Here is a 25,997-nt window from a genome sequence, read left to right as displayed (position 1 = left end):
TTTTCATTTGCCGCCTACAGACTTACTGTATTTATAGTTAGAATTATCAAAGTAAGAAAAACTATTACTATCTTCTTACTATAGATATAGTAACGGAAACATTACTTTTATTAGTAGTCTAAGAAATGAAAATAATAAATATTTCATTTGAACTGCGCCTCGACGTCCTCAAACATACCTATGAGTGGAACATGACCGCACAGCGCAAGGCCAAATTTCATAACTGAAACTAATAAAACGCTGTGAACCAAAAACACTGGCTTTTTCCTCCATAAATACACAATATCATATTTTTATTGAATTCGCTCACAAATGCGTATAGCGGTCATTAATGCTGTGTTTTATGTTCGTCGGGGTTTCCTCAGGCGATATAGATATGTATCACGTGTACGATAGACATATCACAAATATAGTTCCAGAATGTAACTGGAACACATAGAGTGCAGTCTAAGCCAATGTAATCATTCAGCATTCATGCATCGATTTTCTGCATTTTGTATTCACTGCGAAATTAAAATAAAACCTATACACGCACCTACCTACTACGTAAAATAGTAATTTGTTATAATCTTTTTGCTGTTTTTGTAGTGCGTTTTTGTATTTATTCTTAAATAATTTTAAGCACTAATTTTAAGTATCAAGTTTAATTAATTATTTAATTTTAAGTATCAATTTAAGTATCAGGCGGTAGATCATTCCAAATTCTTGCTGCAGCAAACTTAAATGTCCGCGACGTGTAATGTGGAGGTATTTTTGATAGATTCCGGTTAAATGGCCGAAGGGTTCTATTACCACCACTAGCCCAGGTGAATTTTTCAAATAAATAGTGTGGCTTTTATTCCACAGAACTATTTGAATCAGAAAAGCGTATTGTAACTCCATTCTTGCACTCATATTTAGTATACCCTTGCGGTTTAGACAGGGTGTTATGTGTTCTCTTCGGGGCACGTTATAGCAAAACCTGATACAAGCGTTTTAAACCCGTTGAATAGCCTTTAGCGTGTACGAGTTTATTCTAGTACTGAAGACAGAACTGCAGTAGTCAAAGAGGGAAAAAACAAGTGAATCTACAAATTTGAGTAGAAGAGTCTCTCTTATATAGGATCTGATTTTATACAAGGTTTCATTGCTAATCTTGGTGTTGATGTATTCCATATACTTCTGTTGAGGATCCATTATTAAGCCAAGGTTGCGAGCGGTTTCCACAAGTTCAATCGCCGTGTCATTAATTTTTATCTTTCTTCCAACTTTTGTAAGCCGTTCAACTTGCTTCTTAGTGCCCAATAGTAGCAATTGTGACTTAGATGGATTTAGGAATAATGAATTTTTTGTTGACCAATTGGATATGCCCTTCAAATCCTCATTTATGCTCTGGATGGCATTCTTGGTATCTCCAACTTTAAAAGAGTAATATAATTGGGTATCGTCAGCATACAGATGGTGTTTGCAGAAATGTATGTGGTTTGGTAAATCTGCTGTGAATAACATAAAGAGTATAGGACTTAATAAAGATCCTTGGGGTACCCCACGCTGAACTTTTGTCAAAGTAGAATATCTTCTTTGCCCGTCATTACCATCAGTAACGACCATTTGTTCTCTATTTAATAAAAATGTCCTAAACCACTGTGAGGTTTCCTTTGAAATACCATAACATTCTAACTTGCCTAAGAGTAGCCCTGGGAGGAGGCAGTCAAAAGCGCGTGAACAGTCCAGCAGGATCATAATTGTACTCAGACCCTTGTCTGAAGCTATTGTTATATCGCCAGTTATATTTAGAAGGGCCGTTTCCGTGTCATGGCATCTGCGAAATCCGGATTGAAATTCTAGAACCGTTGACAATACAGGTAAAATTGGACGAAGATCTATAGGTTCGCCACAGTGCTTTTTAGGAATAGGCCTGATCAAAGCACGTTTCCAAGATGTTGGGTACAATGATAATAAGCGTCACATTGCCTATCTAAGGTGAGTTTTATCATTTCTATATTTAAATCATCACGACCTGTTGCCTTAGTTTTAATGTTATTTATTATTTTAAGTTTTGTTGATTGTGTCAGACGGAGTGTCACGGTGACCTCGATATCTTCTTTTTGAACTAAAATATTTTGGTAAAGATTAAAATAAATAAAAAAATTGACAGTTATCAAAAATGAATTTCAATACTAAATGATTACATTTAGTATATTATCCTTGTATTGTAATTTAATGAAGTTTCTTATATTTTACTTTCGCTAATAGAAAGTAAAAAGTAATTAAGCGTTTTGTTTTTGTTCCAAATTAAACACGGCCGGCGGTGTTTTTACAAAATCCTCAAGATGGCCGCGGATAATGAATATTTCGTGCGTCGCGCGTCGGGGGAGTGATGTGGATGTGGGGGAGCGACGTTTGTATCTCTGAAGAAACAGAGATAAAGTATAAGCGTAAGTATTAAAACGTCTGAGGAGTTTAGATGTTATCAAATAGGCAGAAAGGGGTAATTGGAATTCTTTCATTTTTGATTTTCACTACCAATTTTGTTAATTTCAGCTGAAAAGAATAAAATTTGTAAGAGTATATGAATTAAAATATGCACAAAATCCTTAAAACAGAATATTACGTTAAAGACAAATATCCAGCTACAAGACAAGACAGCTGTAACTCTCGTCGCGGGACAAGATTGCCGTCAATTTGTCATTTCGTCCAAAAAAGGCACGAAATTTAGTAAAAGCCTGAAGCTCTCAAATAACTGTAGACCCCATTAGAGCGCTATACACTGTATGTACTTGTATATATCTTTAATACTACCATTTATCAACGGAACTAGTTTATTTGTGAGATGATGTATTCGTACGTTCAACATTGGAGCGAGGAAGGCAGATTTATGTAGCTTTTCTCTAAGACTAAAGCTGAAGTAAGTATGTTCTGTTATTTTCTAAATTGCAAGATGAATACAAGAGAATAATTTATATTAAAGTATATTTCAAGGTAACGAGATAAAAACAACTTTACGGTTCAAACCAGTAGTTCCTGAGTTCAGCATCATTTCCGAGCTCACTTTGCTCCGTAGATTAACGGCCAAACGAGACCTGGGCCAGTGTGGGAGTGTAACAAGTTTGAATTTGTCCAGTCTCGCCACGATTGCGCGTCGTAATCGAATACAACCTGAAAATTGTTATCATACTAATTATTTCGTATTTTTGATAATACCATTTACTCCTGTAAGTTTCCAGGAGCTATGATGTTTTGGAATTAAATCCAAAACACAAAGATATACTGAATTACTAAGGATATAATAATTTTTATTAACTAAATAACAATCTGCTATTTTATATATCATTTTCTGGTCATTAAATCATTTACTCACCGGTACAATGTGTACAGTGCCTTCATTCAGCAATCAGGACGGACCGACAGAGTATCAGAGGCGCCTACTATCACGTCTACTTATTGCAATATCCCGTATGTTTTACGCAAAAGGAAAGAGGGCACAAAAAATGTCAGTTTATACATAGTAGAGATGCTGATATGAATAGTTGACCGCGGCCCGTCGCAATAAGGGAGGGCCCCGACACGAACCGACCTCGGGTCTACACGGGATTGTCAAATTAAATTAAAATTTCAACAGATTGACATAGAGAGGAGTAAGTCAATAAACTCCGGGAGCTGACGAGGCCGTCAGAGGTCACTGGAGGTATGTGGAGGTCAGGTGGTAACTACTTGTAATTAAATAAGGATTTTACTATATATTCAGAAATGTTTAATCTTGTATACTAAAGCATTGTCTTATATTTTAATTTGAGATTAAATTAAATCTTGGAACTTGCTTAAAATGAAGTATAGATTAAATCTAAATACATAGTATGAATTGATAATTTAAATCTTTACTGGACCAGAAACAAAATAATAGTATCCCCCGAGCAAGAATATGTAATACAGACCGTCGCGCCACACCGCCCTGACACACACATACATACTTGTTAGGTTCCCCCTGGGGCCCTACAAAATAGGTGTCCGACAGAGTAGGCCTTGCTGAGTGCAGGATACAGCGTCAAGCTGATTGATAATTATTTATCAATGGATACATTAATCTATTCAAATTACACATCTATACTAATATAATAAAGCGGAGTTAAATAGTTTGTTATAAACTATAGTTTGTCATAAAGAGTTTGTTTGTTTGTTTGTTTGAACGCTATGATCTCTGGATCTAGTGGTCCGATTTACATTGTTTTTGTTTTGTATAAAAGCTGCATTCTTCAGAAGTGCTATAGGCTATATAACATTACATTACACATATATACTAATATATTAAAATACTTATTTCTAATTTGATTGTTAATAACAACCGTCGTCGCTACGCGACCGTTACCGTGACATTTTGATATTGATCCTTATAAAAACAAATATAATAGTCACTTTTAGCATTTTATCTAGATTGAAAATAATTTCAAGCTATAAAGCTTATTGTATAACTTTGTAATAAATAATTAAGGAGATGTCACTGATTCCAAATGACCTAGCCACCTAGCGGGCGGCACAGTATGACCGACGCGAACGGGCAGATGACTTTGACGGTTTTATAAATTTTCATACATTTTCGAACTATTGTTAATTTTTATGTAATTATTTGCTGTTTATAATTAATTTAAACTACACTTTGGTCCTCTTCTTATTTTATTTGATATTGCTCGCAAAAATTATCCTATTTAATATGGAAAAATGTTTAGTTATATAGATAGAGTCGATATCTACGAGTATGTACGCACGCGCGGAAAGCTTTAGGTACTTTGTCTAATATTAAGAATACCTATCCTTTAGTTACTTTTACTTCTTTTGTTGGTTCATTTCAATAACTCAGATATTTTTTCTAATAAAATGTCTCCACTTATTATTCTTTTTGATTATTTAAGCTTATATTTTCTTACTAACTCTATTGAAAACTGAAAATAATTTCATAAATATATTTAATAAATATTTTTATAGTTCAAGCAGGCGTAGCCGCGTCCAGGTCCACTAGTTTCAGTATAAAATGATTATATAAAATAATATTTGTAATGGAAACGATTGCAAGATCATTTACAATAGAACAGTACCTTAGTAGTTTGGTTTTGTTGTTACTGAATCAATAGCTATAGTACATATGTACTACTGTAGGTTTATATAGGTACAGGGCCTCCCGCGTGTTATAAAATACGTAAAAATTAATTTAAATAATAAATATGTCCGTTCGTTTCCATTATCACAGACTTGAGCCGCCGAATACATAATTGATGAGCGAACGAGGTAAGTTCTACATTAAAACGTCATAAATTATAATTGATAATTAACATACTTTTTACATTTTTCTTTTGTATTATATAATTTAAAATGAAACTATTTAACCAGATTAATCGAGTATATTTAGTTTTAAACATTTTTGAAAACTCGACGTTTGGAATACTGTTTGGAACTGAAAAATTATCATTTTAAAATGTCTACTAATTGTGAAAATCAAAGATCTTACTGTGTAATGAGCGATGTGTAGTCCATAGATACTCAATATTTTTAATAAAAATTAAAAATTAATTGAATTTTTATTAACTTCGAGTTGTGTCTTGAAAAACGTAAAGGGAACCTATTGTTAACACTCTGTCCCCCATTATAAAACGGAAAAGAACCGAGTGTATAAAAAAAATCATAGGTACCTAAATGGTATAGTATATGAATTTCATCAATAACATTACTATTTTATACTTGACCTTACACTATTGTTCCTGGGGCCACTTTGATTTATATATTATAGGAGCCGTCACGGCGTCACGGCGTCACGGCGTACCGAGGCGCACTTAGACCTTAGTCCACGCTCGCGACGTCTGCTCTACATTGACAGTGATTGATGCGCACTATTCGTATTTTGAGAATATTAAGAAAATATGTTGACATCAAAACAGCCAAGTTAAAATGGCAACGTTTTCAATAACTACTTCAATAACTTTTCCAAATTTATAAACTGTGACATGAATTTTAGCATATTTGTTAAAATCTCCATGCTCGTGTGTATATAAAATTTTTACAATTTAATTCAAATACTTATTAACGTTTAAAAACTGCCATTTTGTGACTAACTCATTCACTCATCAAACGTAAACTATACATATAATAGTCTACATAGAGTTTTATTCCGAGTGACCACAGAACTCAGCACCCATATGCTCGTAAACGTATCATTCTTTTTTCGGGGAAGTCGAGAACGATACTGTACTTTATATTTAACTTGACTCTCATGTCATATACCACCTTTTTTGCTCCGCGGTCTTCGTCATATCGGTCGTGTTCAATCGCGACACCATAATGATGCCGTGTGAACTTTGTCTTAAGATGCTCCTACGTTAGCCTACTCAGGCTGCTATTAAATCCACTGCGTGGAACAAGTATTGCAAACATGCAAGGAGCTTGGTCTTACCAAGGCGCGGGCGACGAAACGGCTTAAAACGATGCAACGCTAAACATCAAAAATGATCAAAGCAAAGTTTTAGTTTCGCAAGAAAACTGAAATGTTATCCAGATATTATGAGATTTTGAAATATTTACCAACTCTCGAGAAAGAGTGGCGCGTCTCTTAGATGAAACTCGGCGCCAAACTTTTCTTAAAGTCGTCACTTTAATATGTGCAGAGCACAACTGTCACTTGTCCTAATATGAGCTCATTTTCCTTTTACACAGAACGCAAGCCGCTCACTGGTGAAACGCTCCAGGGCGACTAAATTTCCGAGAACCAAGTTATCTATCCGCCTATCCCCACTACCCGCGTGCTTCTCACGATCAATCCGATTTTGAAATTCGCACGCCTTTCTGGCCCAACTTTGGCCCAATCTTGGATGGTCCGCCATATTGTATTTAGAATGAAGTCACACACCATATTGTGCATTGTCAACCAAAGCAAACGTGTATACAAAATTTTAGCTCAATCGTACGAACGTACCTTTCATTTTATGAAAACACAAAAAACTTATTGTAATATATTGGATTTCAAGTGATGTCACATTATTTTTCTAATTGTTCTCGACAAGATCTTTCATTTGATACCGATATTGCAGAAGTGCATAAATAATAACTATTCCGCCATCTTAGATGTTCCGCCATATTGGATTTAGAATAACGTCACATTATTTTTCGAGTTACGGTCAACCACCCAATTCATTTAATATCTATATTGTAGAAGTAGACTAAATAGATACTGGGCTATCTTCGATATCTTCCATATTGAATTTAGAATGACATCACATTATTTTTCGAGTTGCTCTCAACGAGCCCTTTCATTTGATACTCATATTGTAGAAGTACATTACAAATAACTATTTCGCCATCTTGTATGGTCCGCCATATTAGATTTGGAATGACGTTACACATTTTATCGTGCATTGTCATCCAAACTAAAGGTGTGTACAAAATTTCAGCTCAATCCATTGAAGATATCTACTTCAAAATTGAACTCAAAGATTTCACCCGAACCCACATACATACATTACAAGTTAAATAAAAGCTTTTAATGAAGTATTTTATGACATTAAAAGTAAATTTCTAGTATAATTTGAACAAATAATCCCATGACTTTTAATTTATATGACAAACTGTTACGCTTGAAAAACTTTATCTCAAAGTTAACGGCAGTACAAGTTTAAGTACAAGTATATTTTATAGGTCTCTACTTACTTACTCAACTCTCCGTTCCTAGACATTAAGCTTCGGTAATTTGTTGGTGTCCAACAGTGCGGAGTCACTGCGTCACTCCCCGCACCAATCATTAAATGTTATACGATATTTAATTTATGACTTTAATTTACTAGTAGTGTCATATCAATATCGATTTTAAATTAAGCTATCGTTATAATTCGATGCTATCACAGTCAAGGGACTGAACGCAGAAATTGTTCCATTTCAATTAACATTAAATAATTACATTTATTAATTTACTTATTATAATCATGTTAGACATGGAACAATTGTTATTAACATTTAACAATAATCATTTGGTTTAATTATTTTTTACATTTTTAAGTGTTCTATTCTGCTCTAAGAACAGAAACATGTTGTGTAAAATAACGACATACAATTCAGAGACAAATACTAGTTTCATTATTTAATTTGTTAATTGAATAGTTATTGTAAATTAATGTAATAAAGTATTGTTATAACAACAGCTAGCCCCTGTACTATTTTAAATATGCTAATAAATGGCGTCGATGTTGAGAGCCACTTAGTAATACATCGTATCGTCGATTTTTATTAGCATTTACTCACGTTTCCTTATTACTAATCCCGCACGGAATGTTATTTATTATCCTCTTGTACTATATTATGCTTTTTTATACAATTTTATTTTGTTATTTTTAGCTTTACGCTATGTCCCACATACGAGTAAAGCAGGGTGCTGACTAGCTAACTGGCTCATATTTAAAAGGAGTATTAAGTAAAGAACCCTACTTAATATTCCGTTCCCCGCGCTCCGCTGACTTTTTTATTTTACTCTGCCTTTTTTATTATAATTTCCTATAACGGGAAGATATTAGGACAGCACGTGTACAGACGAAGTAGCTGTAGAAGTTAGCGGAAAATTGAATAAAACGAATTTTCATTTGATCGTGTGTACGAAGTTCGCCGCCACAAAAGCAATTTTTTCAACTTTACGCTAAGCCAACGTCGCTCCTATTTTACGTAATGTGATCTGAGTATACCTATATTATAAATTCGAAAGTAACTCTGTCTGTCTGTCTTTTACGCAATCAGGGCCAAACCGCTAATTTAATTGTGATAAAATACTCATATAGAGATACTTGAGAGTCTCGGGATGAACATAGGATACTTTTTTTCTTATATTTTTATATCTCTAATATTTTCGATATATACGTTTAAAAACTGCCATTTTGTGACTAACTCATTCACTCATCAAACGTAAACTATACATATAATAGTCTACATAGAGTTTTATTCCGAGTGACCACAGAACTCAGCACCCATATGCTCGTAAACGTATCATTCTTTTTTCGGGGAAGTCGAGAACGATACTGTACTTTATATTTAACTTGACTCTCATGTCATATACCACCTTTTTTGCTCCGCGGTCTTCGTCATATCGGTCGTGTTCAATCGCGACACCATAATGATGCCGTGTGAACTTTGTCTTAAGATGCTCCTACGTTAGCCTACTCAGGCTGCTATTAAATCCACTGCGTGGAACAAGTATTGCAAACATGCAAGGAGCTTGGTCTTACCAAGGCGCGGGCGACGAAACGGCTTAAAACGATGCAACGCTAAACATCAAAAATGATCAAAGCAAAGTTTTAGTTTCGCAAGAAAACTGAAATGTTATCCAGATATTATGAGATTTTGAAATATTTACCAACTCTCGAGAAAGAGTGGCGCGTCTCTTAGATGAAACTCGGCGCCAAACTTTTCTTAAAGTCGTCACTTTAATATGTGCAGAGCACAACTGTCACTTGTCCTAATATGAGCTCATTTTCCTTTTACACAGAACGCAAGCCGCTCACTGGTGAAACGCTCCAGGGCGACTAAATTTCCGAGAACCAAGTTATCTATCCGCCTATCCCCACTACCCGCGTGCTTCTCACGATCAATCCGATTTTGAAATTCGCACGCCTTTCTGGCCCAACTTTGGCCCAATCTTGGATGGTCCGCCATATTGTATTTAGAATGAAGTCACACACCATATTGTGCATTGTCAACCAAAGCAAACGTGTATACAAAATTTTAGCTCAATCGTACGAACGTACCTTTCATTTTATGAAAACACAAAAAACTTATTGTAATATATTGGATTTCAAGTGATGTCACATTATTTTTCTAATTGTTCTCGACAAGATCTTTCATTTGATACCGATATTGCAGAAGTGCATAAATAATAACTATTCCGCCATCTTAGATGTTCCGCCATATTGGATTTAGAATAACGTCACATTATTTTTCGAGTTACGGTCAACCACCCAATTCATTTAATATCTATATTGTAGAAGTAGACTAAATAGATACTGGGCTATCTTCGATATCTTCCATATTGAATTTAGAATGACATCACATTATTTTTCGAGTTGCTCTCAACGAGCCCTTTCATTTGATACTCATATTGTAGAAGTACATTACAAATAACTATTTCGCCATCTTGTATGGTCCGCCATATTAGATTTGGAATGACGTTACACATTTTATCGTGCATTGTCATCCAAACTAAACGTGTGTACAAAATTTCAGCTCAATCCATTGAAGATATCTACTTCAAAATTGAACTCAAAGATTTCACCCGAACCCACATACATACATTACAAGTTAAATAAAAGCTTTTAATGAAGTATTTTATGACATTAAAAGTAAATTTCTAGTATAATTTGAACAAATAATCCCATGACTTTTAATTTATATGACAAACTGTTACGCTTGAAAAACTTTATCTCAAAGTTAACGGCAGTACAAGTTTAAGTACAAGTATATTTTATAGGTCTCTACTTACTTACTCAACTCTCCGTTCCTAGACATTAAGCTTCGGTAATTTGTTGGTGTCCAACAGTGCGGAGTCACTGCGTCACTCCCCGCACCAATCATTAAATGTTATACGATATTTAATTTATGACTTTAATTTACTAGTAGTGTCATATCAATATCGATTTTAAATTAAGCTATCGTTATAATTCGATGCTATCACAGTCAAGGGACTGAACGCAGAAATTGTTCCATTTCAATTAACATTAAATAATTACATTTATTAATTTACTTATTATAATCATGTTAGACATGGAACAATTGTTATTAACATTTAACAATAATCATTTGGTTTAATTATTTTTTACATTTTTAAGTGTTCTATTCTGCTCTAAGAACAGAAACATGTTGTGTAAAATAACGACATACAATTCAGAGACAAATACTAGTTTCATTATTTAATTTGTTAATTGAATAGTTATTGTAAATTAATGTAATAAAGTATTGTTATAACAACAGCTAGCCCCTGTACTATTTTAAATATGCTAATAAATGGCGTCGATGTTGAGAGCCACTTAGTAATACATCGTATCGTCGATTTTTATTAGCATTTACTCACGTTTCCTTATTACTAATCCCGCACGGAATGTTATTTATTATCCTCTTGTACTATATTATGCTTTTTGATACAATTTTATTTTGTTATTTTTAGCTTTACGCTATGTCCCACATACGAGTAAAGCAGGGTGCTGACTAGCTAACTGGCTCATATTTAAAAGGAGTATTAAGTAAAGAACCCTACTTAATATTCCGTTCCCCGCGCTCCGCTGACTTTTTTATTTTACTCTGCCTTTTTTATTATAATTTCCTATAACGGGAAGATATTAGGACAGCACGTGTACAGACGAAGTAGCTGTAGAAGTTAGCGGAAAATTGAATAAAACGAATTTTCATTTGATCGTGTGTACGAAGTTCGCCGCCACAAAAGCAATTTTTTCAACTTTACGCTAAGCCAACGTCGCTCCTATTTTACGTAATGTGATCTGAGTATACCTATATTATAAATTCGAAAGTAACTCTGTCTGTCTGTCTTTTACGCAATCAGGGCCAAACCGCTAATTTAATTGTGATAAAATACTCATATAGAGATACTTGAGAGTCTCGGGATGAACATAGGATACTTTTTTTCTTATATTTTTATATCTCTAATATTTTCGATATATACGTTTAAAAACTGCCATTTTGTGACTAACTCATTCACTCATCAAACGTAAACTATACATATAATAGTCTACATAGAGTTTTATTCCGAGTGACCACAGAACTCAGCACCCATATGCTCGTAAACGTATCATTCTTTTTTCGGGGAAGTCGAGAACGATACTGTACTTTATATTTAACTTGACTCTCATGTCATATACCACCTTTTTTGCTCCGCGGTCTTCGTCATATCGGTCGTGTTCAATCGCGACACCATAATGATGCCGTGTGAACTTTGTCTTAAGATGCTCCTACGTTAGCCTACTCAGGCTGCTATTAAATCCACTGCGTGGAACAAGTATTGCAAACATGCAAGGAGCTTGGTCTTACCAAGGCGCGGGCGACGAAACGGCTTAAAACGATGCAACGCTAAACATCAAAAATGATCAAAGCAAAGTTTTAGTTTCGCAAGAAAACTGAAATGTTATCCAGATATTATGAGATTTTGAAATATTTACCAACTCTCGAGAAAGAGTGGCGCGTCTCTTAGATGAAACTCGGCGCCAAACTTTTCTTAAAGTCGTCACTTTAATATGTGCAGAGCACAACTGTCACTTGTCCTAATATGAGCTCATTTTCCTTTTACACAGAACGCAAGCCGCTCACTGGTGAAACGCTCCAGGGCGACTAAATTTCCGAGAACCAAGTTATCTATCCGCCTATCCCCACTACCCGCGTGCTTCTCACGATCAATCCGATTTTGAAATTCGCACGCCTTTCTGGCCCAACTTTGGCCCAATCTTGGATGGTCCGCCATATTGTATTTAGAATGAAGTCACACACCATATTGTGCATTGTCAACCAAAGCAAACGTGTATACAAAATTTTAGCTCAATCGTACGAACGTACCTTTCATTTTATGAAAACACAAAAAACTTATTGTAATATATTGGATTTCAAGTGATGTCACATTATTTTTCTAATTGTTCTCGACAAGATCTTTCATTTGATACCGATATTGCAGAAGTGCATAAATAATAACTATTCCGCCATCTTAGATGTTCCGCCATATTGGATTTAGAATAACGTCACATTATTTTTCGAGTTACGGTCAACCACCCAATTCATTTAATATCTATATTGTAGAAGTAGACTAAATAGATACTGGGCTATCTTCGATATCTTCCATATTGAATTTAGAATGACATCACATTATTTTTCGAGTTGCTCTCAACGAGCCCTTTCATTTGATACTCATATTGTAGAAGTACATTACAAATAACTATTTCGCCATCTTGTATGGTCCGCCATATTAGATTTGGAATGACGTTACACATTTTATCGTGCATTGTCATCCAAACTAAACGTGTGTACAAAATTTCAGCTCAATCCATTGAAGATATCTACTTCAAAATTGAACTCAAAGATTTCACCCGAACCCACATACATACATTACAAGTTAAATAAAAGCTTTTAATGAAGTATTTTATGACATTAAAAGTAAATTTCTAGTATAATTTGAACAAATAATCCCATGACTTTTAATTTATATGACAAACTGTTACGCTTGAAAAACTTTATCTCAAAGTTAACGGCAGTACAAGTTTAAGTACAAGTATATTTTATAGGTCTCTACTTACTTACTCAACTCTCCGTTCCTAGACATTAAGCTTCGGTAATTTGTTGGTGTCCAACAGTGCGGAGTCACTGCGTCACTCCCCGCACCAATCATTAAATGTTATACGATATTTAATTTATGACTTTAATTTACTAGTAGTGTCATATCAATATCGATTTTAAATTAAGCTATCGTTATAATTCGATGCTATCACAGTCAAGGGACTGAACGCAGAAATTGTTCCATTTCAATTAACATTAAATAATTACATTTATTAATTTACTTATTATAATCATGTTAGACATGGAACAATTGTTATTAACATTTAACAATAATCATTTGGTTTAATTATTTTTTACATTTTTAAGTGTTCTATTCTGCTCTAAGAACAGAAACATGTTGTGTAAAATAACGACATACAATTCAGAGACAAATACTAGTTTCATTATTTAATTTGTTAATTGAATAGTTATTGTAAATTAATGTAATAAAGTATTGTTATAACAACAGCTAGCCCCTGTACTATTTTAAATATGCTAATAAATGGCGTCGATGTTGAGAGCCACTTAGTAATACATCGTATCGTCGATTTTTATTAGCATTTACTCACGTTTCCTTATTACTAATCCCGCACGGAATGTTATTTATTATCCTCTTGTACTATATTATGCTTTTTTATACAATTTTATTTTGTTATTTTTAGCTTTACGCTATGTCCCACATACGAGTAAAGCAGGGTGCTGACTAGCTAACTGGCTCATATTTAAAAGGAGTATTAAGTAAAGAACCCTACTTAATATTCCGTTCCCCGCGCTCCGCTGACTTTTTTATTTTACTCTGCCTTTTTTATTATAATTTCCTATAACGGGAAGATATTAGGACAGCACGTGTACAGACGAAGTAGCTGTAGAAGTTAGCGGAAAATTGAATAAAACGAATTTTCATTTGATCGTGTGTACGAAGTTCGCCGCCACAAAAGCAATTTTTTCAACTTTACGCTAAGCCAACGTCGCTCCTATTTTACGTAATGTGATCTGAGTATACCTATATTATAAATTCGAAAGTAACTCTGTCTGTCTGTCTTTTACGCAATCAGGGCCAAACCGCTAATTTAATTGTGATAAAATACTCATATAGAGATACTTGAGAGTCTCGGGATGAACATAGGATACTTTTTTTCTTATATTTTTATATCTCTAATATTTTCGATATATACGTTTAAAAACTGCCATTTTGTGACTAACTCATTCACTCATCAAACGTAAACTATACATATAATAGTCTACATAGAGTTTTATTCCGAGTGACCACAGAACTCAGCACCCATATGCTCGTAAACGTATCATTCTTTTTTCGGGGAAGTCGAGAACGATACTGTACTTTATATTTAACTTGACTCTCATGTCATATACCACCTTTTTTGCTCCGCGGTCTTCGTCATATCGGTCGTGTTCAATCGCGACACCATAATGATGCCGTGTGAACTTTGTCTTAAGATGCTCCTACGTTAGCCTACTCAGGCTGCTATTAAATCCACTGCGTGGAACAAGTATTGCAAACATGCAAGGAGCTTGGTCTTACCAAGGCGCGGGCGACGAAACGGCTTAAAACGATGCAACGCTAAACATCAAAAATGATCAAAGCAAAGTTTTAGTTTCGCAAGAAAACTGAAATGTTATCCAGATATTATGAGATTTTGAAATATTTACCAACTCTCGAGAAAGAGTGGCGCGTCTCTTAGATGAAACTCGGCGCCAAACTTTTCTTAAAGTCGTCACTTTAATATGTGCAGAGCACAACTGTCACTTGTCCTAATATGAGCTCATTTTCCTTTTACACAGAACGCAAGCCGCTCACTGGTGAAACGCTCCAGGGCGACTAAATTTCCGAGAACCAAGTTATCTATCCGCCTATCCCCACTACCCGCGTGCTTCTCACGATCAATCCGATTTTGAAATTCGCACGCCTTTCTGGCCCAACTTTGGCCCAATCTTGGATGGTCCGCCATATTGTATTTAGAATGAAGTCACACACCATATTGTGCATTGTCAACCAAAGCAAACGTGTATACAAAATTTTAGCTCAATCGTACGAACGTACCTTTCATTTTATGAAAACACAAAAAACTTATTGTAATATATTGGATTTCAAGTGATGTCACATTATTTTTCTAATTGTTCTCGACAAGATCTTTCATTTGATACCGATATTGCAGAAGTGCATAAATAATAACTATTCCGCCATCTTAGATGTTCCGCCATATTGGATTTAGAATAACGTCACATTATTTTTCGAGTTACGGTCAACCACCCAATTCATTTAATATCTATATTGTAGAAGTAGACTAAATAGATACTGGGCTATCTTCGATATCTTCCATATTGAATTTAGAATGACATCACATTATTTTTCGAGTTGCTCTCAACGAGCCCTTTCATTTGATACTCATATTGTAGAAGTACATTACAAATAACTATTTCGCCATCTTGTATGGTCCGCCATATTAGATTTGGAATGACGTTACACATTTTATCGTGCATTGTCATCCAAACTAAACGTGTGTACAAAATTTCAGCTCAATCCATTGAAGATATCTACTTCAAAATTGAACTCAAAGATTTCACCCGAACCCACATACATACATTACAAGTTAAATAAAAGCTTTTAATGAAGTATTTTATGACATTAAAAGTAAATTTCTAGTATAATTTGAACAAATAATCCCATGACTTTTAATTTATATGACAAACTGTTACGCTTGAAAAACTTTATCTCAAAGTTAACGGCAGTACAAGTTTAAGTACAAGTATATTTTATAGGTCTCTACTTACTTACTCAACTCTCCGTTCCTAGACATTAAGCTTCGGTAATTTGTTGGTGTCCAACAGTGCGGAGTCACTGCGTCACTCCCCGCACCAATCATTAAATGTTATACGATATTTAATTTATGACTTTAATTTACTAGTAGTGTCATATCAATATCGATTTTAAATTAAGCTATCGTTATAATTCGATGCTATCACAGTCAAGGGACTGAACGCAGAAATTGTTCCATTTCAATTAACATTAAATAATTACATTTATTAATTTACTTATTATAATCATGTTAGACATGGAACAATTGTTATTAACATTTAACAATAATCATTTGGTTTAATTATTTTTTACATTTTTAAGTGTTCTATTCTGCTCTAAGAACAGAAACATGTTGTGTAAAATAACGACATACAATTCAGAGACAAATACTAGTTTCATTATTTAATTTGTTAATTGAATAGTTATTGTAAATTAATGTAATAAAGTATTGTTATAACAACAGCTAGCCCCTGTACTATTTTAAATATGCTAATAAATGGCGTCGATGTTGAGAGCCACTTAGTAATACATCGTATCGTCGATTTTTATTAGCATTTACTCACGTTTCCTTATTACTAATCCCGCACGGAATGTTATTTATTATCCTCTTGTACTATATTATGCTTTTTTATACAATTTTATTTTGTTATTTTTAGCTTTACGCTATGTCCCACATACGAGTAAAGCAGGGTGCTGACTAGCTAACTGGCTCATATTTAAAAGGAGTATTAAGTAAAGAACCCTACTTAATATTCCGTTCCCCGCGCTCCGCTGACTTTTTTATTTTACTCTGCCTTTTTTATTATAATTTCCTATAACGGGAAGATATTAGGACAGCACGTGTACAGACGAAGTAGCTGTAGAAGTTAGCGGAAAATTGAATAAAACGAATTTTCATTTGATCGTGTGTACGAAGTTCGCCGCCACAAAAGCAATTTTTTCAACTTTACGCTAAGCCAACGTCGCTCCTATTTTACGTAATGTGATCTGAGTATACCTATATTATAAATTCGAAAGTAACTCTGTCTGTCTGTCTTTTACGCAATCAGGGCCAAACCGCTAATTTAATTGTGATAAAATACTCATATAGAGATACTTGAGAGTCTCGGGATGAACATAGGATACTTTTTTTCTTATATTTTTATATCTCTAATATTTTCGATATATACGTTTAAAAACTGCCATTTTGTGACTAACTCATTCACTCATCAAACGTAAACTATACATATAATAGTCTACATAGAGTTTTATTCCGAGTGACCACAGAACTCAGCACCCATATGCTCGTAAACGTATCATTCTTTTTTCGGGGAAGTCGAGAACGATACTGTACTTTATATTTAACTTGACTCTCATGTCATATACCACCTTTTTTGCTCCGCGGTCTTCGTCATATCGGTCGTGTTCAATCGCGACACCATAATGATGCCGTGTGAACTTTGTCTTAAGATGCTCCTACGTTAGCCTACTCAGGCTGCTATTAAATCCACTGCGTGGAACAAGTATTGCAAACATGCAAGGAGCTTGGTCTTACCAAGGCGCGGGCGACGAAACGGCTTAAAACGATGCAACGCTAAACATCAAAAATGATCAAAGCAAAGTTTTAGTTTCGCAAGAAAACTGAAATGTTATCCAGATATTATGAGATTTTGAAATATTTACCAACTCTCGAGAAAGAGTGGCGCGTCTCTTAGATGAAACTCGGCGCCAAACTTTTCTTAAAGTCGTCACTTTAATATGTGCAGAGCACAACTGTCACTTGTCCTAATATGAGCTCATTTTCCTTTTACACAGAACGCAAGCCGCTCACTGGTGAAACGCTCCAGGGCGACTAAATTTCCGAGAACCAAGTTATCTATCCGCCTATCCCCACTACCCGCGTGCTTCTCACGATCAATCCGATTTTGAAATTCGCACGCCTTTCTGGCCCAACTTTGGCCCAATCTTGGATGGTCCGCCATATTGTATTTAGAATGAAGTCACACACCATATTGTGCATTGTCAACCAAAGCAAACGTGTATACAAAATTTTAGCTCAATCGTACGAACGTACCTTTCATTTTATGAAAACACAAAAAACTTATTGTAATATATTGGATTTCAAGTGATGTCACATTATTTTTCTAATTGTTCTCGACAAGATCTTTCATTTGATACCGATATTGCAGAAGTGCATAAATAATAACTATTCCGCCATCTTAGATGTTCCGCCATATTGGATTTAGAATAACGTCACATTATTTTTCGAGTTACGGTCAACCACCCAATTCATTTAATATCTATATTGTAGAAGTAGACTAAATAGATACTGGGCTATCTTCGATATCTTCCATATTGAATTTAGAATGACATCACATTATTTTTCGAGTTGCTCTCAACGAGCCCTTTCATTTGATACTCATATTGTAGAAGTACATTACAAATAACTATTTCGCCATCTTGTATGGTCCGCCATATTAGATTTGGAATGACGTTACACATTTTATCGTGCATTGTCATCCAAACTAAACGTGTGTACAAAATTTCAGCTCAATCCATTGAAGATATCTACTTCAAAATTGAACTCAAAGATTTCACCCGAACCCACATACATACATTACAAGTTAAATAAAAGCTTTTAATGAAGTATTTTATGACATTAAAAGTAAATTTCTAGTATAATTTGAACAAATAATCCCATGACTTTTAATTTATATGACAAACTGTTACGCTTGAAAAACTTTATCTCAAAGTTAACGGCAGTACAAGTTTAAGTACAAGTATATTTTATAGGTCTCTACTTACTTACTCAACTCTCCGTTCCTAGACATTAAGCTTCGGTAATTTGTTGGTGTCCAACAGTGCGGAGTCACTGCGTCACTCCCCGCACCAATCATTAAATGTTATACGATATTTAATTTATGACTTTAATTTACTAGTAGTGTCATATCAATATCGATTTTAAATTAAGCTATCGTTATAATTCGATGCTATCACAGTCAAGGGACTGAACGCAGAAATTGTTCCATTTCAATTAACATTAAATAATTACATTTATTAATTTACTTATTATAATCATGTTAGACATGGAACAATTGTTATTAACATTTAACAATAATCATTTGGTTTAATTATTTTTTACATTTTTAAGTGTTCTATTCTGCTCTAAGAACAGAAACATGTTGTGTAAAATAACGACATACAATTCAGAGACAAATACTAGTTTCATTATTTAATTTGTTAATTGAATAGTTATTGTAAATTAATGTAATAAAGTATTGTTATAACAACAGCTAGCCCCTGTACTATTTTAAATATGCTAATAAATGGCGTCGATGTTGAGAGCCACTTAGTAATACATCGTATCGTCGATTTTTATTAGCATTTACTCACGTTTCCTTATTACTAATCCCGCACGGAATGTTATTTATTATCCTCTTGTACTATATTATGCTTTTTTATACAATTTTATTTTGTTATTTTTAGCTTTACGCTATGTCCCACATACGAGTAAAGCAGGGTGCTGACTAGCTAACTGGCTCATATTTAAAAGGAGTATTAAGTAAAGAACCCTACTTAATATTCCGTTCCCCGCGCTCCGCTGACTTTTTTATTTTACTCTGCCTTTTTTATTATAATTTCCTATAACGGGAAGATATTAGGACAGCACGTGTACAGACGAAGTAGCTGTAGAAGTTAGCGGAAAATTGAATAAAACGAATTTTCATTTGATCGTGTGTACGAAGTTCGCCGCCACAAAAGCAATTTTTTCAACTTTACGCTAAGCCAACGTCGCTCCTATTTTACGTAATGTGATCTGAGTATACCTATATTATAAATTCGAAAGTAACTCTGTCTGTCTGTCTTTTACGCAATCAGGGCCAAACCGCTAATTTAATTGTGATAAAATACTCATATAGAGATACTTGAGAGTCTCGGGATGAACATAGGATACTTTTTTTCTTATATTTTTATATCTCTAATATTTTCGATATATACGTTTAAAAACTGCCATTTTGTGACTAACTCATTCACTCATCAAACGTAAACTATACATATAATAGTCTACATAGAGTTTTATTCCGAGTGACCACAGAACTCAGCACCCATATGCTCGTAAACGTATCATTCTTTTTTCGGGGAAGTCGAGAACGATACTGTACTTTATATTTAACTTGACTCTCATGTCATATACCACCTTTTTTGCTCCGCGGTCTTCGTCATATCGGTCGTGTTCAATCGCGACACCATAATGATGCCGTGTGAACTTTGTCTTAAGATGCTCCTACGTTAGCCTACTCAGGCTGCTATTAAATCCACTGCGTGGAACAAGTATTGCAAACATGCAAGGAGCTTGGTCTTACCAAGGCGCGGGCGACGAAACGGCTTAAAACGATGCAACGCTAAACATCAAAAATGATCAAAGCAAAGTTTTAGTTTCGCAAGAAAACTGAAATGTTATCCAGATATTATGAGATTTTGAAATATTTACCAACTCTCGAGAAAGAGTGGCGCGTCTCTTAGATGAAACTCGGCGCCAAACTTTTCTTAAAGTCGTCACTTTAATATGTGCAGAGCACAACTGTCACTTGTCCTAATATGAGCTCATTTTCCTTTTACACAGAACGCAAGCCGCTCACTGGTGAAACGCTCCAGGGCGACTAAATTTCCGAGAACCAAGTTATCTATCCGCCTATCCCCACTACCCGCGTGCTTCTCACGATCAATCCGATTTTGAAATTCGCACGCCTTTCTGGCCCAACTTTGGCCCAATCTTGGATGGTCCGCCATATTGTATTTAGAATGAAGTCACACACCATATTGTGCATTGTCAACCAAAGCAAACGTGTATACAAAATTTTAGCTCAATCGTACGAACGTACCTTTCATTTTATGAAAACACAAAAAACTTATTGTAATATATTGGATTTCAAGTGATGTCACATTATTTTTCTAATTGTTCTCGACAAGATCTTTCATTTGATACCGATATTGCAGAAGTGCATAAATAATAACTATTCCGCCATCTTAGATGTTCCGCCATATTGGATTTAGAATAACGTCACATTATTTTTCGAGTTACGGTCAACCACCCAATTCATTTAATATCTATATTGTAGAAGTAGACTAAATAGATACTGGGCTATCTTCGATATCTTCCATATTGAATTTAGAATGACATCACATTATTTTTCGAGTTGCTCTCAACGAGCCCTTTCATTTGATACTCATATTGTAGAAGTACATTACAAATAACTATTTCGCCATCTTGTATGGTCCGCCATATTAGATTTGGAATGACGTTACACATTTTATCGTGCATTGTCATCCAAACTAAACGTGTGTACAAAATTTCAGCTCAATCCATTGAAGATATCTACTTCAAAATTGAACTCAAAGATTTCACCCGAACCCACATACATACATTACAAGTTAAATAAAAGCTTTTAATGAAGTATTTTATGACATTAAAAGTAAATTTCTAGTATAATTTGAACAAATAATCCCATGACTTTTAATTTATATGACAAACTGTTACGCTTGAAAAACTTTATCTCAAAGTTAACGGCAGTACAAGTTTAAGTACAAGTATATTTTATAGGTCTCTACTTACTTACTCAACTCTCCGTTCCTAGACATTAAGCTTCGGTAATTTGTTGGTGTCCAACAGTGCGGAGTCACTGCGTCACTCCCCGCACCAATCATTAAATGTTATACGATATTTAATTTATGACTTTAATTTACTAGTAGTGTCATATCAATATCGATTTTAAATTAAGCTATCGTTATAATTCGATGCTATCACAGTCAAGGGACTGAACGCAGAAATTGTTCCATTTCAATTAACATTAAATAATTACATTTATTAATTTACTTATTATAATCATGTTAGACATGGAACAATTGTTATTAACATTTAACAATAATCATTTGGTTTAATTATTTTTTACATTTTTAAGTGTTCTATTCTGCTCTAAGAACAGAAACATGTTGTGTAAAATAACGACATACAATTCAGAGACAAATACTAGTTTCATTATTTAATTTGTTAATTGAATAGTTATTGTAAATTAATGTAATAAAGTATTGTTATAACAACAGCTAGCCCCTGTACTATTTTAAATATGCTAATAAATGGCGTCGATGTTGAGAGCCACTTAGTAATACATCGTATCGTCGATTTTTATTAGCATTTACTCACGTTTCCTTATTACTAATCCCGCACGGAATGTTATTTATTATCCTCTTGTACTATATTATGCTTTTTTATACAATTTTATTTTGTTATTTTTAGCTTTACGCTATGTCCCACATACGAGTAAAGCAGGGTGCTGACTAGCTAACTGGCTCATATTTAAAAGGAGTATTAAGTAAAGAACCCTACTTAATATTCCGTTCCCCGCGCTCCGCTGACTTTTTTATTTTACTCTGCCTTTTTTATTATAATTTCCTATAACGGGAAGATATTAGGACAGCACGTGTACAGACGAAGTAGCTGTAGAAGTTAGCGGAAAATTGAATAAAACGAATTTTCATTTGATCGTGTGTACGAAGTTCGCCGCCACAAAAGCAATTTTTTCAACTTTACGCTAAGCCAACGTCGCTCCTATTTTACGTAATGTGATCTGAGTATACCTATATTATAAATTCGAAAGTAACTCTGTCTGTCTGTCTTTTACGCAATCAGGGCCAAACCGCTAATTTAATTGTGATAAAATACTCATATAGAGATACTTGAGAGTCTCGGGATGAACATAGGATACTTTTTTTCTTATATTTTTATATCTCTAATATTTTCGATATATACCAATATATTAAAATATTTATTAATTTGACATGCTATTTATTCCGCCATGTTAATAACAACCGTCGTTGCTAAGCAACGATTTGCAAAGTTTGTTGTTAGAAAACGTCACCCAAAATAAACTTGCTTAACGCATCTCTATTGAAATAATTTCATAAATATAAATATAATGTGTTTTATAATTATCCTTGGGTATTAGGGTGAACAGTACAACTATAACTAGAATCAAGTTGCTCTGAAAAGATATTTATTACGTAAGTAAATGTTCACACTTTTACAAATATGTATTCTTTAACCTTAATCTATCACAAACTCACCTGAAAAGAGAAACAACATTTAAAGCTATTGTTTCACCAGTTCATATTCATTAAATATTAAATATTAAAATATATTTTTCCCCTTAGTTTGTAAGAGACATCAATAGTCGAGAACTGCAACTAAATAGAATTACGCCATCGTCGGCCAATAAAGGCGGTGGTTGTAGATTTAATCCCCACTCGGGATTTAAATCTAGCATTGAATTTGAGCATTAAGTTTCATCTCCCAACACCGAATGTTAAGAAAAATGGGCAGAAACTGTGCAGAGTGTCTTAACATTACGTTCCCAGTTTTTCTGCTTATCCTGCTATGTGTGGAATACCTACAGCTAAAAATAAACAAATTATAATATTTAAACAGCGAAGTGTGCTTTACCACTGCACTTAACCTAATAAAATACCTTTAATGCAAGAGTGAACGCCACTTTCTTAGCGCACTTACCATTGATTTGCCATCGATGACTCTCTTTGGCATAAATGTGACATTCTTTTGATGTTCCTTAAAAATTAAAACTTAATAGACTTTTGTCCAATATTTTGATAACGCAAGAAGTTTTTATTGAATGCTTTTTCTTTTCTTGTTTCCCAAAAGCACATATAGTTTAGACAGAGAAAAACTAGTGTTAGGACACTTTGTTTTCTATGAACAGACATTCGAGACATTGCAGTTTGCGTGGCGGGCTTTGTCTTATTACTAGATCTAGGCTATTAGACTACACTTACTTAGACTATTGTATCAGGTGAGAATCGAACTCACAGCAACCTCGTTTACAGTCAGACTAGTTTATCAGTAAATATAAACAAGGAAAAATAAATTGATACTATAAATTGCTGGTCAAGGTGGCACTGTATCATTCGACAGCTGTACAAAGGCGACACTGTAAAACAGTTGTAAATAATGATTTAATAGACACATAGTACATGAAAATTTGTTTCCCGCTAAAACTAAAACAACATTTTGATATCTCGCCTCGTACTCGCATAAATGTCATTTTGAAATTGAAATGTTGCCAAGAGAGACATCTCCATAAGAAAAAAATATTAAGATCTGTGAAAAACGTTTTATAGCTCCAGTGGGAGTAAAAGTGTCCTATACATATATTATACTGCTTGTTCCTGCTTTGTCCACGCGTTTGAAACTGAATTAATATATATTATTTATGTATATATATGACGTTCTCACGTTGCCACTTACATTATACCTCTATTACGTACCTCGTAACGATAATGCTATTATTTTTAGTGATTTCAAACGTATTTGTTGTAAAGAAAAATTCTAAGAAAAATGTTTTCCATCTGTATCACAATTTAAAATATTTTACAAAACACGTATGAAAAACAATTTGAATAATTACGCGCAAATAATTACGAGGGTCCCTCGGTCCACGCAATTTAGGTTTATAAAATAATATTTATGTATTGTACATTGTTTACAGGACGACGGACAATGGCAGGCCCTGGGGTTGATCCCAAGAAGAAGAATATTCCTGTAGCAATCCCCACTCTCCTTGATACTTCAAAATTTTTTACTCAGAAGCTTTATCCAAACAATTTCTATATAAAAAAATGATGATGATCAAATATTAGTAATGAGTTCTCTCACAAGCCCCCGCCTCGCCAGGCAGCACCGGCAGCGCCGGCAGCACCGCCCTAACTTATTACTAGTCCTAGAAACGTGTCCCTAAAGAGATGTCAAAATCAGGTTTCTTTTAAATTTTATGAAGTCAAAGAAAGTTAAGTAAAAATATTATTAATTTAATATATGTACTATTAAAATATTATTATTTTAATATGTGAACTAACATCTTCAAGAAATAAAACATTGAAAATATATTTTTTTAACTGCTTTTGTTTTAATTTTTATTTTCTCGCTCTGGTAGACAAAGGACACTCAACACGCAATATCTCGTAAATTGGCCAATAAGTGTTGAACGCAGTGGTTTCCTTCTGCCTACCAAAGTAATTACTTCATCAGATTTTTTAAGTGTACTGTGTTGAGACGAAACACCTCAAAGAGCAACTAAACTTTATATCAGACCTTCCGTGGAACTTTGGTACTCGCAAAGTAAGCAGAAAAGAGCTTATGAACATTTACTAATTAGATGTTGAAGTTGGACGCGGAACGTTCTAAAATAAGAAAAGCTTCACAAACTCTTAAATGATTCACTTACCATCTGGTGATATAAACACTCTTTTTTCTAGAAAATAAAAATTCGTGTTGAGAAAATTAACTTTGCCTCTCTCTTATTATTTTTCTTACTCTCATATACTTCGCGGTTAGTACTAACTCTCTGTGAGTTAGTACTAACCGCGACGTACACCGTCACTCTTCACTGTATATTTTCTTAAACAAAGCAAAAATATCTGAAGCTGCACTTTACATACAGACTGCATTAACAAAAATGTTTTAGTCAATAATATCTAGTCAAGAATTAAATTTATATTTATCATATGTATGGGACTTACTTTTATATTCTTAGGCTGTCTTTGATGTCGTAAAAAATCAATGAACATAAATGATTTAAAAAAATAATAACACAAAAAATCCAATGTGGTTGTCTTGCAAGATATATGTATTTAGTTGGGTATTTAAACATTACAATTAGATTAAACATCAAAGACGCTCCTCGTATTTACGTACCTCGCTACACAGTACTCTAACTTGCGACTCTTTGCCTCTCAGTTTACTCCTCGAACAGAACTTCCGAAGACATCTGATGTGCTGTGGACGATAATTGCAAGTCCCTACCGGTTTATGTAATATTGTACGTTGTGT

At 34.2% G+C, this 25,997-nt stretch overlaps 1 long non-coding RNA gene across 1 annotated transcript; it reads left to right on the top strand.

The window, feature by feature from the left end:
* Positions 1-25,997, top strand: LOC146534954 (uncharacterized). The gene is made up of 3 exons (XR_014878407.1): positions 1-2,417; positions 2,524-3,667; positions 24,658-25,997. It is a non-coding gene; the product is annotated as an uncharacterized LOC146534954 (long non-coding RNA).

This window comes from Heliconius melpomene, chromosome 11 (genome assembly GCF_056956725.1).
Source record: "Heliconius melpomene rosina isolate 202511_hmr_F chromosome 11, ASM5695672v1, whole genome shotgun sequence".
Taxonomy (NCBI): Eukaryota; Metazoa; Arthropoda; class Insecta; order Lepidoptera; family Nymphalidae; genus Heliconius; species Heliconius melpomene.
The sequence above is the reverse complement of the archived record's forward strand: the minus strand, read 5'-3'. Positions and strand labels throughout refer to the sequence as shown.